We start from the raw sequence: 14,699 nt of genomic DNA, 5'->3' as shown, positions 1-14,699 counted from the left end.
TTTGCCCCAAAATAAGGGAAATTTCTGCAATTTTGTCTCAAAAAGGGAAATTTCAGCAATTTTGCCCCACAATAAGGGGAATTTCTGCCTTTTTGCCCCAAAATTAGGGGAATTTCTGCTCTTTGCCATACAATTAGGGGCATTACTGGTTTTTTGCCCCTAAATAAGGGAAAATTCTGCATTTTTGCTTAAAATTAATTGGAATTTCTGCCTTTTTGCCCTAACATAAGAAGTATTTCTGTCTTTTTGGAAAAAATAAGGGGAATTTCAGTCTTTTTCCCTAAAATAAGTTTAATTTCTGCAATTTGCCCCCAAATTAGCGGAATTACTGCCTTTTGGACCCGAAATAAGGGAAATTTCTGGATTTCTGTCCCATGATAAGTGAAATTTCTGCAATTTTGCCCCAAATAAGGGAAATTTCTGCCTTTTTGCCCCAAATAAGGGGAATTTCTGCAATTTTGCATTAAAATAAAGTGGAATTTCTGCATTTTTGCCTCAAAATAATGGGAATTTCTGCAATTTTGACACAAAATTAGGGGAATTTCTGCAATTTTGCCCAAAATAAGGAAAATTTCTGCAATTTTGCCCCAAGATAAGGGAAATTTCTGCAATTATGTCTATAAAAAGGGAAATGTCAGCAATTTTGCCCCACAATAAAGGGAATTTCTGCCTTTTTGCCCCAAAATTAGGGGAATTTCTGAATTATTGCCCCAAAATGAGAAGCATTACTGCATTTTTACCCCAAAATAAGAAAAATTTCTGCAGTTTGACCCAAAATAAAGAAAATTTCTGCAATTTTGTCCCATAAAGAGGGAAATTTCTGCATTTTTTCCCAAAATAAGAGAAACTTCTGCCTTTTTGACTCAAAATTTGTGAAATTTCTGAATTTTGCCCCCAAATTAGAAGCATTACTGCATTTTTGCCCCAAAATATGGGAAATTTCTGCAATTTTATTCCAAAATAAGGGAAATTTCTGCCTTTTTACCCCAAAATAATGGGAATTTCTGCATTTTTGCCCCAAAATAAGAGAAATTTCTGCAATTTTATCCTAAAATAAGTTAAATTTCTATTCTTTTGCTCCAAAATAAGGGAAATTTCTGCCTATTTGGCCCAAAATAAGGGGAATTTCTGCATTTTTGCCCCAAAATAAGGGGAATTTCTGTATTTTTGCCCTGAAATAAAAAGAATTTCTGTCTTTTTGCCCTAAAATAAGAAAAATTTCTGCATTTTTGCTTCAAAATAAGGGGAATTTCAGCATTTTTGCCCCCAAATAAGGGGAATTTCTGCAATTTTGCCCCAAAATAAAGGGAATTTCTGGAATTTTGACACAAAATTAGGGGAATTACTGCAATTTTGCCCGAAAATAATGGAAATATCTGCAATTGTGCTCAAAAATTAGGGGAATTTCTGCCTTTTTGAACCAAAATTAGGGGCATTACTTCCTTTTTGCCCAATAATAAGGGAAAATCATGCGATTTTGCTCGAATATAAGTGGAATTTCTACCTTTTTGCCCCAAAAGAAGGGGAATTTCTGCCTTTTTGATCCAAAATTAGGGGTATTAGTGCAATTATGCTCCAAAATAATTGGGAATTTCTGCAATTTTGCCCCAAAATAAAGGGAATATCTGCAATTTTGACAGAAAATTAGGGGAATTAGTGCAATTTTGCCCTAAAATAAGGGAAATTTCTGCAATTTTGCTCCAAAATTAGGGGAATTTCTGCCTTTTTGACACAAAATTAGTGGCATTAAAGTCTTTTTGCCCCAATAAGGGAAATTTCTGCATTTTTGCCCAAAATTAACTGGAATTTCTGCCTTTTTGCCCTAAAATAAGAATTTCTGCCCTTTTGGCACAAAATAAGAGGAATTTCAGTCTTTTTTCCCTAAAATAAGGGTTATTTCTGCATTTTTGACCCCAAATAAGCGGAATTTCTGCATTTTTGACCCGAAATAAGGGGAATTTCTGCATTTTTGCCCCAAGATAAGGGAAATTTCTACAATTTTGCCCCAAAATAAGGGAAATTTCTGCAATTTTGTCTCCAAAAAGGGAAATTTCAGCAATTTTGCCCCACAATAAGGGGAATTTCTGCCTTTTTGCCCCAAAATTAGGGGAATTTCTGCTCTTTGCCATACAATTAGGGGCATTACTGGGTTTTTGCCCCTAAATAAGGGAAAATTCTGCATTTTTGCTTAAAATTAATTGGAATTTCTGCCTTTTTGCCCTAACATAAGAAGTATTTCTGTCTTTTTGGAAAAAATAAGGGGAATTTCAGTCTTTTTCCCTAAAATAAGTTTAATTTCTGCAATTTGCCCCCAAATTAGCGGAATTACTGCCTTTTGGACCCAAAATAAGGGAAATTTCTGGATTTCTGTCCCATGATAAGTGAAATTTCTGCAATTTTGCCCCAAATAAGGGAAATTTCTGCCTTTTTGCCCCAAATAAGGGGAATTTCTGCAATTTTGCATTAAAATAAAGTGGAATTTCTGCATTTTTGCCTCAAAATAATGGGAATTTCTGCAATTTTGACACAAAATTAGGGGAATTTCTGCAATTTTGCCCAAAATAAGGGAAATTTCTGCAATTTTGCCCCAAGATAAGGGAAATTTCTGCAATTATGTCTATAAAAAGGGAAATTTCAGCAATTTTGCCCCACAATAAAGGGAATTTCTGCCTTTTTGCCCCAAAATTAGGGGAATTTCTGAATTATTGCCCCAAAATGAGAAGCATTACTGCATTTTTACCCCAAAATAAGAAAAATTTCTGCAGTTTGACCCAAAATAAAGAAAATTTCTGCAATTTTGTCCCATAAAGAGGGAAATTTCTGCATTTTTTTCCCAAAATAAGAGAAACTTCTGCCTTTTTGACTCAAAATTTGTGAAATTTCTGAATTTTGCCCCCAAATTAGAAGCATTACTGCATTTTTGCCCCAAAATATGGGAAATTTCTGCAATTTTATTCCAAAATAAGGGAAATTTCTGCCTTTTTACCCCCAAATAATGGGAATTTCTGCATTTTTGCCCCAAAATAAGAGAAATTTCTGCAATTTTATCCTAAAATAAGTTAAATTTCTATCCTTTTGCTCCAAAATAAGGGAAATTTCTGCCTATTTGGCCCAAAATAAGGGGAATTTCTGCATTTTTGCCCCAAAATAAGGGGAATTTCTGTATTTTTGCCCTGAAATAAAAAGAATTTCTGTTTTTTGCCCTAAAATAAGGAAAATTTCTGCATTTTTGCTCCAAAATAAGGGGAATTTCAGCATTTTTGCCCCCAAATAAGGGGAATTTCTGCAATTTTGCCCCAAAATAAAGGGAATTTCTGGAATTTTGACACAAAATTAGGAAAATTACTGCAATTTTGCCCCAAAATAATGGAAATTTCTGCAATTGTGCTCAAAAATTAGGGGAATTTCTGCCTTTTTGACACAAAATTAGGGGCATTACTGTCTTTTTGCCCCAAATAAGGGAAATTTCTGCATTTTTGTCCAAAATTAAGTGGAATTTCTTCCTTTTTGCCCTAAAATAAGAATTTGTTTTTTTTTGGCACAAAATATGGGGAATTTCAGTCTTTTTGCCCTAAAATAAGGGTAATTTCTCCATTTTTGACCCCAAATAAGCGGAATTTCTGCCTTTTTGACCCGAAATAGGGGGAATTTCTGCATCATTCCCCAAGATAAAAGAAATTTCTGCAATTTTGCCCCAAAATAAGGGAAATTTCTGCATTTTTGTCTCAAAAATGGAAATTTCTGCATTTTTGCCCCCAAAAAAGGAGAATTTCTGCATTTTGCCCCAAAATTAGGGGAATTTCTGCCTTTTTGCCCCCAAATTAGGGGCATTACTTCCTTTTTGCCCAATAATAAGGGAAAATCATGCAATTTTGCTCGAAAATAAGTGGAATTTCTACCTTTTTGCCCCAAAAGAAGGGGAATTTCTGCCTTTTTGTTCCAAAATTAGGGGTATCACTGCAATTTTGCTCCAAAATAATTGGGAATTTCTGCAATTTTGCCCCAAAATAAAGAGAATATCTGCAATTTTGACAGAAAATTAGGGATATTACTGCAATTTTGCCCCAAAATAAGGGAAATTTCTGCAATTTTGCTCCAAAATTAGGGGAATTTCTGCCTTTTTGACACAAAATTAGGGGCATTAAAGTCTTTTTGCCCCAAATAAGGGAAATTTCTGCATTTTTGCCCAAAATTAACTGGAATTTCTGCCTTTTTGCCCTAAAATAAGAATTTCTGCCCTTTTGGCACAAAATAAGAGGAATCTCAGTCTTTTTGCCCTAAAATAAGGGTTATTTCTGCATTTTTGACCCCAAATAAGCGGAATTAATGCATTTTTGACCCGAAATAAGGGTAATTTCTGCATTTTTCCCCAAGATAAGGGAAATTTCTACAATTTTGCCCCAAAATAAGGGAAATTTCTGCAATTTTGTCTCCAAAAAGGGAAATTTCAGCAATTTTGCCCCACAATAAGGGGAATTTCTACCTTTTTGCCCCAAAAGAAGGGGAATTTCTGCCTTTTTGATCCAAAATTAGGGGTATTACTGCAATTTTGCTCCAAAATAATTGGAAATTTCTGTAATTTTGCCCCAAGCTAAAGGGAATATCTGCAGTTTTGACAGAAAATTAGAAGAATTACTGCAATTTTGCCCCAAAATAAGGGAAATTTCTGCAATTTTGCTCCAAAATTAGGGGAATTTCTGCCTATTTGACACAAAATTAAGGGCATTAAAGTCTTTTTGCCCCAAATAAGGGAAATTTCTGCATTTTTGCCCAAAATTAACTGGAATTTCTGCCTTTTTGCCCTAAAGTAAGAATTTCTGCCCTTTTGGCACAAAATAAGAGGAATTTCAGTCTTTTTGCCCTAAAATAAGGGTTATTTCTGCATTTTTGACCCCAAAAAGCAGAATTTCTGCATTTTTGACCCGAAATAAGGGGAATTTCTGCATTTTTGCCCCAAGATAAGGGAAATTTCTACAATTTTGCCCCAAAATAAGGGAAATTTCTGCAATTTTGTCTCCAAAAAGGGAAATTTCAGCAATTTTGCCCCACAATAAGGGGAATTTCTGCCTTTTTGCCCCAAAATTAGGGGAATTTCTGCTCTTTGCCATACAATTAGGGGCATTACTGGGTTTTTGCCCCTAAATAAGGGAAAATTCTGCATTTTTGCTTAAAATTAATTGGAATTTCTGCCTTTTTGCCCTAACATAAGAAGTATTTCTGTCTTTTTGGAAAAAATAAGGGGAATTTCAGTCTTTTTCCCTAAAATAAGTTTAATTTCTGCAATTTGCCCCCAAATTAGCGGAATTACTGCCTTTTGGACCCGAAATAAGGGAAATTTCTGGATTTCTGTCCCATGATAAGTGAAATTTCTGCAATTTTGCCCCAAATAAGGGAAATTTCTGCCTTTTTGCCCCAAATAAGGGGAATTTCTGCAATTTTGCATTAAAATAAAGTGGAATTTCTGCATTTTTGCCTCAAAATAATGGGAATTTCTGCAATTTTGACACAAAATTAGGGGAATTTCTGCAATTTTGCCCAAAATAAGGGAAATTTCTGCAATTTTGCCCCAAGATAAGGGAAATTTCTGCAATTATGTCTATAAAAAGGGAAATTTCAGCAATTTTGCCCCACAATAAAGGGAATTTCTGCCTTTTTGCCCCAAAATTAGGGGAATTTCTGAATTATTGCCCCAAAATGAGAAGCATTACTGCATTTTTACCCCAAAATAAGAAAAATTTCTGCAGTTTGACCCAAAATAAAGAAAATTTCTGCAATTTTGTACCATAAAGAGGGAAATTTCTGCATTTTTTTCCCAAAATAAGAGAAACTTCTGCCTTTTTGACTCAAAATTTGTGAAATTTCTGAATTTTGCCCCCAAATTAGAAGCATTACTGCATTTTTGCCCCAAAATATGGGAAATTTCTGCAATTTTATTCCAAAATAAGGGAAATTTCTGCCTTTTTACCCCCAAATAATGGGAATTTCTGCATTTTTGCCCCAAAATAAGAGAAATTTCTGCAATTTTATCCTAAAATAAGTTAAATTTCTATCCTTTTGCTCCAAAATAAGGGAAATTTCTGCCTATTTGGCCCAAAATAAGGGGAATTTCTGCATTTTTGCCCCAAAATAAGGGGAATTTCTGTATTTTTGCCCTGAAATAAAAAGAATTTCTGTTTTTTGCCCTAAAATAAGGAAAATTTCTGCATTTTTGCTCCAAAATAAGGGGAATTTCAGCATTTTTGCCCCCAAATAAGGGGAATTTCTGCAATTTTGCCCCAAAATAAAGGGAATTTCTGGAATTTTGACACAAAATTAGGGGAATTACTGCAATTTTGCCCCAAAATAATGGAAATTTCTGCAATTGTGCTCAAAAATTAGGGGAATTTCTGCCTTTTTGACACAAAATTAGGGGCATTACTGTCTTTTTGCCCCAAATAAGGGAAATTTGTACATTTTTGTCCAAAATTGAGTGGAATTTCTTCCTTTTTGCCCTTAAATAAGAATTTCTGTTTTTTTGGCACAAAATATGGGGAATTTCAGTCTTTTTGTCCTAAAATCAGGGTAATTTCTGCCTTTTTGACCCGAAATAAGGGGAATTTCTGCATTATTCCCAAAGATAAAAGAAATTTCTGCAATTTTGCCACAAAATAAGGGAAATTTCTGCAATTTTGTGCCAAAAAATGGAAATTTCTGCATTTTTCCCCAAGATAAAGGAAATTTCTGCAATTTTGCCCCAAAATAAGGGAAATTTCTGCAATTTTGCCCCAAAATAAGAAAAATTTCTGCATTTTTGCCCCAAAATAAGCAGAATTTCTGCAATTTTGCCCCAAAATAAGGGGAATTTCTGCAATTTTGCCCCAAAATAAAGGGAATTTCTGGAATTTTGACACAAAATTAGGGGAATTACTGCAATTTTGCCCCAAAATAAGGGAAATTTCTGCAATTTTGCTCCAAAATTAGGGGAATTTCTGCCTTTTTGACACAAAATTAGGGGCATTACTTTCTTTTTGCCCCAAATAAGAAAAATTTCTGCATTTTTGTCCAAAATTTAGTGGAATTTCTTCCTTTTTGCCCTAAAATTAGAATTTCTGTTTTTTTGGCACAAAATATGGGGAATTTCAGTCTTTTTGCCCAAAAATAAGGGTAATTTCTGCATTTTTGACCCCAAATAAGCGGAATTTCTGACTTTTTGACCCGAAATAGGGGGAATTTCTGCATTATTCCCCAAGATAAAAGAAATTTCTGAAATTTTGCCCCAAAATAAGGGAAATTTCTGCAATTTTGTCCCAAAAAATGGAAATTTCTGCATTTTTGCCCCCAAATAAGGAGAATTTCTGCATTTTGCCCCAAAATTAGGGGAATTTCTGCCTTTTTGCTTCTAAATTAAGGGCATTACTTCCTTTTTGCCCAATAATAAGGGAAAATCATGCAATTTTGCTCGAAAATAAGTGGAATCTCTACCTTTTTGCCCCCAAAAAAGGGGAATTTCTGCCTTTTTGATCCAAAATTAGGGGTATTACTGCAATTTTGCTCCAAAATAATTGGGAATTTCTGCAATTTTGCCCCAAAATAAAGGGAATATCTGCAATTTTGACAGAAAATTAGGGGAATTACTGCAATTTTGCCCCAAAATAAGGGAAATTTCTGCAATTTTGCTCCAAAATTAGGGGAATTTCTGCCTTTTTGACACAAAATTAGGGGCATTAAAGTCTTTTTGCCCCAAATAAGGGAAATTTCTGCATTTTTGCCCAAAATTAACTGGAATTTCTGCTTTTTCCCTAAAATAAGAATTTCTGCCCTTTTGGCCCAAAATAAGAGGAATTTCAGTCTTTTTGCCCTAAAATAAGGGTTATTTCTGCATTTTTGACTCCAAATAAGCGGAATTTCTGCATTTTTGACCCGAAATAAGGGGAATTTCGGTATTTTTGCCCCAAGATAAGGGAAATTTCTACAATTTTGCCACAAAATAAGGGAAATTTCTGCAATTTTGTCTCCAAAAAGGGAAATTTCAGCAATTTTTCCCCACAATAAGGGGAATTTCTGCCTTTTGGCCAAACAATTAGGGGAATTTCTGCTTTTTGCCCCATAATTAGGGGCATTACCTGGTTTTTGCCCCTAAATAAGGGAAAATTCTGCATTTTTGCTTAAAATTAATTAAAATTTCTGCCTTTTTGCCCTAAAATAAGAAGTATTTCTGTCTTTTTGGAAAAAATAAGGGGAATTTCTGTCTTTATCCCTAAAATAGGTTTAATTTCTGCAATTTGCCCCCAAATTAGCGGAATTACTGCCTTTTGGACCCGAAATAAGAGAAATTTCTGGATTTCTGTCCCATGATAAGTGAAATTTCTGCAATTTTGCCCCAAAATAAGGGAAATTTCTGCCTTTTTGCCCCAAATAAGGGGAATTTCTGCAATTTTGCATTAAAATAAAGTGGAATTTCTGCATTTTTGCCTCAAAATAATGGGAATTTCTGCAATTTTGACACAATATTAGGGGAATTTCTACAATTTTGCCCAAAATTAGGGAAATTTCTGCAATTTTGCTCCAAGATATGGGAAATTTCTGCAATTATGTCCATAAAAAGGGAAATTTCAGCAATTTTGCCCCACAATAAAGGGAATTTCTGCCTTTTTGCCCCAAAATTAGGGGAATTTCTGAATTATTGCCCCAAAATGAGAAGCATTACTGCATTTTTACCCCAAAATAAGAAAAATTTCTGCAGTTTGACCCAAAATAAAGAAAATTTCTGCAATTTTGTACCATAAAGAGGGAAATTTCTGCATTTTTTTCCCAAAATAAGAGAAACTTCTGCCTTTTTGACTCAAAATTTGTGAAATTTCTGAATTTTGCCCCCAAATTAGAAGCATTACTGCATTTTTGCCCCAAAATATGGGAAATTTCTGCAATTTTATTCCAAAAGAAGGGAAATTTCTGCCTTTTAACCCCAAAATAATGGGAATTTCTGCATTTTTGCCACAAAATAAGGGAAATTTCTGCAATTTTATCCTAAAATAAGTTAAATTTCTATTATTTTGCTCCAAATAAGGGAAATTTCTGCCTTTTAACCCCAAAATAATGGGAATTTCTGCATTTTTGCCACAAAATAAGGGAAATTTCTGCAATTTTATCCTAAAATAAGTTAAATTTCTATTATTTTGCTCCAAATAAGGGAAATTTCTGCCTATTTGGCCCAAAATAAGGGGAATTTCTGCATTTTTGCCCCAAATTAAGGGGAATTTCTGTATTTTTGCCCTGATAAAGAGAATTTCTGTCTTTTTGCCCTAAAATAAGGAAAATTTCTGCATTTTTCCTCCATAATAAGGAAAAGTTCAGCATTTTTGCCCCCAAATAATGGGAATTTCTGCAATTTTGCCCCAAAATTAAGGGAATTTCTGGAATTTTGACACAAAATTAGGGGAATTACTGCAATTTTGCCCCAAAATAAGGGAAATTTCTGCAATTTTGCTCCAAAATTAGGGGAATTTCTGCCTTTTTGACACAAAATTAGGGGCATTACTGTCTTTTTGCCCATAATAAGGGAAATTTCTGCATTTTTGTCCAAAATTAAGTGGAATTTCTTCCTTTTTGCACTAAAATAAGAATTTCTGTTTTTTTGGCACAAAATATGGAGAATTTCAGTCTTTTTGCCCTAAAATCAGGGTAATTTCTGCATTTTTGACCCCAAATAAGCGGAATTTCTGCCTTTTTGACCCGAAATAGGGGGAATTTCTGCATTTTTCCCCAAGATAAAAGAAATTTCTGCAATTTTGCCCCAAAATAAGGGAAATTTCTTCAATTTTGTCCCAAAAAATGGAAATTTCTGCATTTTTCCCCAAGATAAAAGAAATTTCTGCAATTTTGCCCCAAAATAAGGGAAATTTCTGCAATTTTGTCCCAAAAAATGGAAATTTCTGCATTTTTGCCCCCAAATAAGGAGAATTTCTGCATTTTGCCCCAAAATTAGGGGAATTTCTGCTTTTTTGCCCTCAAATTAGGGGCATTACTTTTTTTTTGCCCAATAATAAGGGAAAATCATGCAATTTTGCTCGAAAATAAGTGGAATTTCTACCTTTTTGCCCCAAAAGAAGGGGAATTTCTGCCTTTTTGATCCAAAATTAGGGGTATTACTGCAATTTTGCTCCAAAATAATTGGGAATTTCTGCACTTTTGCCCCAAAATAAAGGGAATATCTGCAATTTTGATAGAAAATTAGGAGAATTACTGCAATTTTGCCCCAAAATAAGGGAAATTTCTGCAATTTTGCTCCAAAATTAGGGGAATTTCTGCCTTTTTGACCCAAAATTAGGGGCATTACTGTCTTTTTGCCCCAAATAAGGGAAATATCTGCATTATTGCCCAAAATTAAGTGGAATTTCTGCCTTTTTGCCCTAAAATAAGAATTTCTGCCCTTTTGGCCCAAAATAAGAGGAATTTCAGTCTTTTTGCCCTAAAATAAGGGTTATTTCTGCATTTTTGACCCCAAATAAGCGGAATTTCTGCATTTTTGACACGAAATAGGGGGAATTTCTGCATTTTTGCCCCAATATAAGGGAAATTTCTACAATTTTGCCCCAAAATAAGGGAAATTTCTGCAATTTTGTCTCCAAAAAGGGAAATTTCAGCAATTTTGCCCCACAATAAGGGGAATTTCTGCCTTTTTGCCCCAAAATTAGGGGAATTTCTGCTCTTTGCCCCACAATTAGGGGCATTACTGGGTTTTTGCCCCTAAATAAGGGAAAATTCTGCATTTTTGCTTAAAATTAATTGGAATTTCTGCCTTTTTGCCCTAAAATAAGAAGTATTTCTGTCTTTTTGGAAAAAATAAGGGGAATTTCAGTCTTTTTCCCTAAAATAAGTTTAATTTCTGCAATTTGCCCCCAAATTAGCGGAATTACTGCCTTTTGGACCCGAAATAAGGGAAATTTCTGGATTTCTGTCCCATGATAAGTGAAATTTCTGCAATTTTGCCCCAAAATAAAAGAAATTTCTGCCTTTTGCCCCAAATAAGGGGAATTTCTGCAATTTTGCATTAAAATAAAGTGGAATTTCTGCATTTTTGCCTCAAAATAATGGGAATTTCTGCAATTTTGACACAAAATTAGGGGAATTTCTGCAATTTTGCCCAAAATAAGGGAAATTTCTGCAATTTTGCCCCAAGATAAGGGAAATTTCTGCAATTATGTCCATAAAAAGGGAAATGTCAGCAATTTTGCCCCACAATAAAGGGAATTTCTGCCTTTTTGCCCCAAAATAGGGGAATTTCTGAATTATTGCCCCAAAATGAGAAGCATTGCTGCATTTTTACCCCAAAATAAGAAAAATTTCTGCAGTTTGACCCAAAATAAAGAAAATTTTTGCAATTTTGTCCCATAAAGAGGGAAATTTCTGCATTTTTTCCCAAAATAAGAGAAACTTCTGCCTTTTTGACTCAAAATTTGTGAAATTTCTGAATTTTGCCCACAAATTTGAAGCATTACTGAATCTTTGCCCCAAAATATGGGAAATTTCTGCAATTTTATTCCAAAATAAGGGAAATTTCTGCCTTTTTACCCCAAAATAATGAGAATTTCTGCATTTTTGCCACAAAATAAGGGAAATTTCTGCAATTTTATCCTAAAATAAGTTAAATTTCTATCCTTTTGCTCCAAAATAAGAGAAATTTCTGCCTATTTGGCCCAAAATAAGGGGAATTTCTGCATTTTTGCCCCAAAATAAGGGGAATTTCTGTATTTTTGCCCTGAAATAAAAAGAATTTCTGTCTTTTTGCGCTAAAATAATAAAAATTTCTGCATTTTTGCCCCAAAAAATGGGAATTTCTGCAATTTTGCATTAAAATAAAGTGGAATTTCTGCATTTTTTGCCTCAAAATAATGGGAATTTCTGCAATTTTGACACAAAATTAGGGGAATTTCTGCAATTTTGCCCAAAATAAGGGAAATTTCTGCAATTTTGCCCCAAGATAAGGGAAATTTCTGCAATTATGTCCATAAAAAGAGAAATTTCAGCAATTTTGCCCCACAATAAAGGGAATTTCTGCCTTTTTGCCCCAAAATTAGGGGAATTTCTGAATTATTGCCCCAAAATGAGAAGCATTACTGCATTTTTACCCCAAAATAAGAAAAATTTCTGCAGTTTGACCCAAAATAAAGAAAATTTCTGCAATTTTGTCCCATAAAGAGGGAAATTACTGCATTTTTTTCCCAAAATAAGAGAAACTTCTGCCTATTTGACTCAAAATTTGTGAAATTTCTGAATTTTGCCCCCAAATTAGAAGCATTACTGCATTTTTGCCCCAAAATATGGGAAATTTCTGCAATTTTATTCCAAAATAAGGGAAATTTCTGCCTTTTTACCCCAAAATAATGGGAATTTCTGCATTTTTGCCACAAAATAAGGGAAATTTCTGCAATTTTATCCTAAAATAAGTTAAATTTCTATCCTTTTGCTCCATAATAAGGGAAATTTCTGCCTATTTGGCCCAAAATAAGGGGCATTTCTGCATTTTTGCCCCAAATTAAGGGGAATTTCTGTATTTTTGCCCTGATAAAGAGAATTTCTGTCTTTTTGCCCTAAAATAAGGAAAATTTCTGCATTTTTCCTCCAAAATAAGGGGAAGTTCAGCATTTTTGCCCCCAAATAATGGGAATTTCTGCAATTTTTCCCCAAAATAAAGGGAATTTCTGGAATTTTGACACAAAATTAGGGGAATTACTGCAATTTTGCCTCAAAATAAGGGAAATTTCTGCAATTTTGCTCCAAAATTAGGGGAATTTCTGCCTTTTTGACACAAAATTAGGAGCATTACTTTCTTTTTGCCCCAAATAAGGGAAATTTCTGCAATTTTGTCCCACAAAATGGAAATTTCTGCATTTTTGCCCCAAAATAAGGAGAATTTCTGCATTTTGCCCCAAAATTAGGGGAATTTCTGCCTTATTGCCCCCAAATTAGGGGCATTACTTCCTTTTTGCCAAATAATAACGGAAAATTATGCAATTTTGCTCCAAAATAAGTGGAATTTCTACCTTTTTGCCCCAAAAGAAGGGGAATTTCTGCCTTTTGATCCAAAATTAGGGGTATTACTGCAATTTTGCTCCAAAATAATGGGGATTTTCTGCAATTTTGCCCTAAAATAAAGGGAATTTCTGCAATTGTGACAGAAAATTAGGGGAATTACTGCAATTTTGCCCCAAAATAAGGGAAATTTCTGCAATTTTGCTCAAAAATTAGGGGAATTTCTGCCTTTTTGACCCAAAATTAGGGGCATTACTGTCTTTTTGCCCCAAATAAGGGGAATTTCTGCCTTTTTGCCCCATAATTAGGGGAATTTCTGCTTTTTGCCCCAAAATTAGGGGCATTACTGGGTTTTTGCCCCTAAATAAGGGAAAATACTGCATTTTTGCTTAAAATTAATTGGAATTTCTGCCTTTTTGGCCTAAAATAAGAAGTATTTCTGTCTTTTTGGAAAAAATAAGGGGAATTTCAGTCTTTTTCCCTAAAATAAGTTTAATTTCTGCAATTTGCCCCCAAATTAGCGGAATTACTGCCTTTTGGACCCGAAATAAGGGAAATTTCTGGATTTCTGTCCCATGATAAGTGAAATTTCTGCAATTTTTTCCCCAAATAAAGGAAATTTCTGCCTTTTTGCCCCAAATAAGGGGAATTTCTGCAATTTTGCATTAAAATAAAGTGGAATTTCTGCATTTTTGCCTCAAAATAATGGGAATTTTTGCAATTTTGACACAAAATTTGGGGAATTTCTGCAATTTTGCCCAAAATAAGGGAAATTTCTGCAATTTTGCCCCAAGATAAGGGAAATTTCTGCAATTATGTCTATAAAAAGGGAAATTTCAGCAATTTTGCCCCACAATAAAGGGAATTTCTGTTACTTAAGTCTGTTGCATGGTTACTAATGCATATATTTTATTAAAGAATGGGATCAACATTACGATGAGTTTCTATATTTTCTCAGACAGAAAAATAGAAAGTTTCACAGTTAATGTGTTTAATCACATGTCTTGAATCCCTTAACAATAATTGAAAACTAGCAATTAAGTAGATGAAGAAGGATCTATTCTTAGTGAAAAATAACTGTTAATGAGTAGCAAGGACTATATATACCTAGAAGTAAAACAGAAAGTCTTCAATGGTTTAAACTGCCTGTGTTGTGCTGGAGAAATAACTTAACAGTTAAGAGCACTGACTGCTCTTCCAAAGGTCCCGAGTTCAATTCCCAGCAACTACGTGGTGGCTCACAACCATCTGTAATGGGATCTGATGTCTTCTTCTGGTGTGTCTGAAAACAGCAACAGTATGCCCACACACATGAAGTAAATAAATTTAAAAAAAAAAGCCTTGTGTTAGGTATAGGGTTTAGGGTTAGGGTATAGGGTTAGGCGTTATTGGTTGTGGTTGGGTTTAATTTATATGAATTTAGCCTGCCTTTCTGGGTAAAAAATACCTCAGGTTTGTCAAGTTAAGGTGATCTAGGTGGGAGTGAGATACTTGAGCCCTTGCAGACATCATAGAGAAAATGTGATATTTCAAGTCCCTTTACTAGTAAAAAGTACAGATTGACATTGGGCCATATCCTATTGTACAGTACTCTATCAAAGGCTTTTGTTGATACTTACTATAAAGGTATCAGAATAAAAATGGTACAGGTATCTGCAGTTAGTATACTAACATTTATGAAAACCCCA

Source organism: Micromys minutus (assembly GCF_963924665.1).
Source record: "Micromys minutus genome assembly, chromosome: 1".
In the NCBI taxonomy this organism is placed as follows: domain Eukaryota; kingdom Metazoa; phylum Chordata; class Mammalia; order Rodentia; family Muridae; genus Micromys; species Micromys minutus.
Note: the sequence above shows the minus strand (reverse complement) of the source record.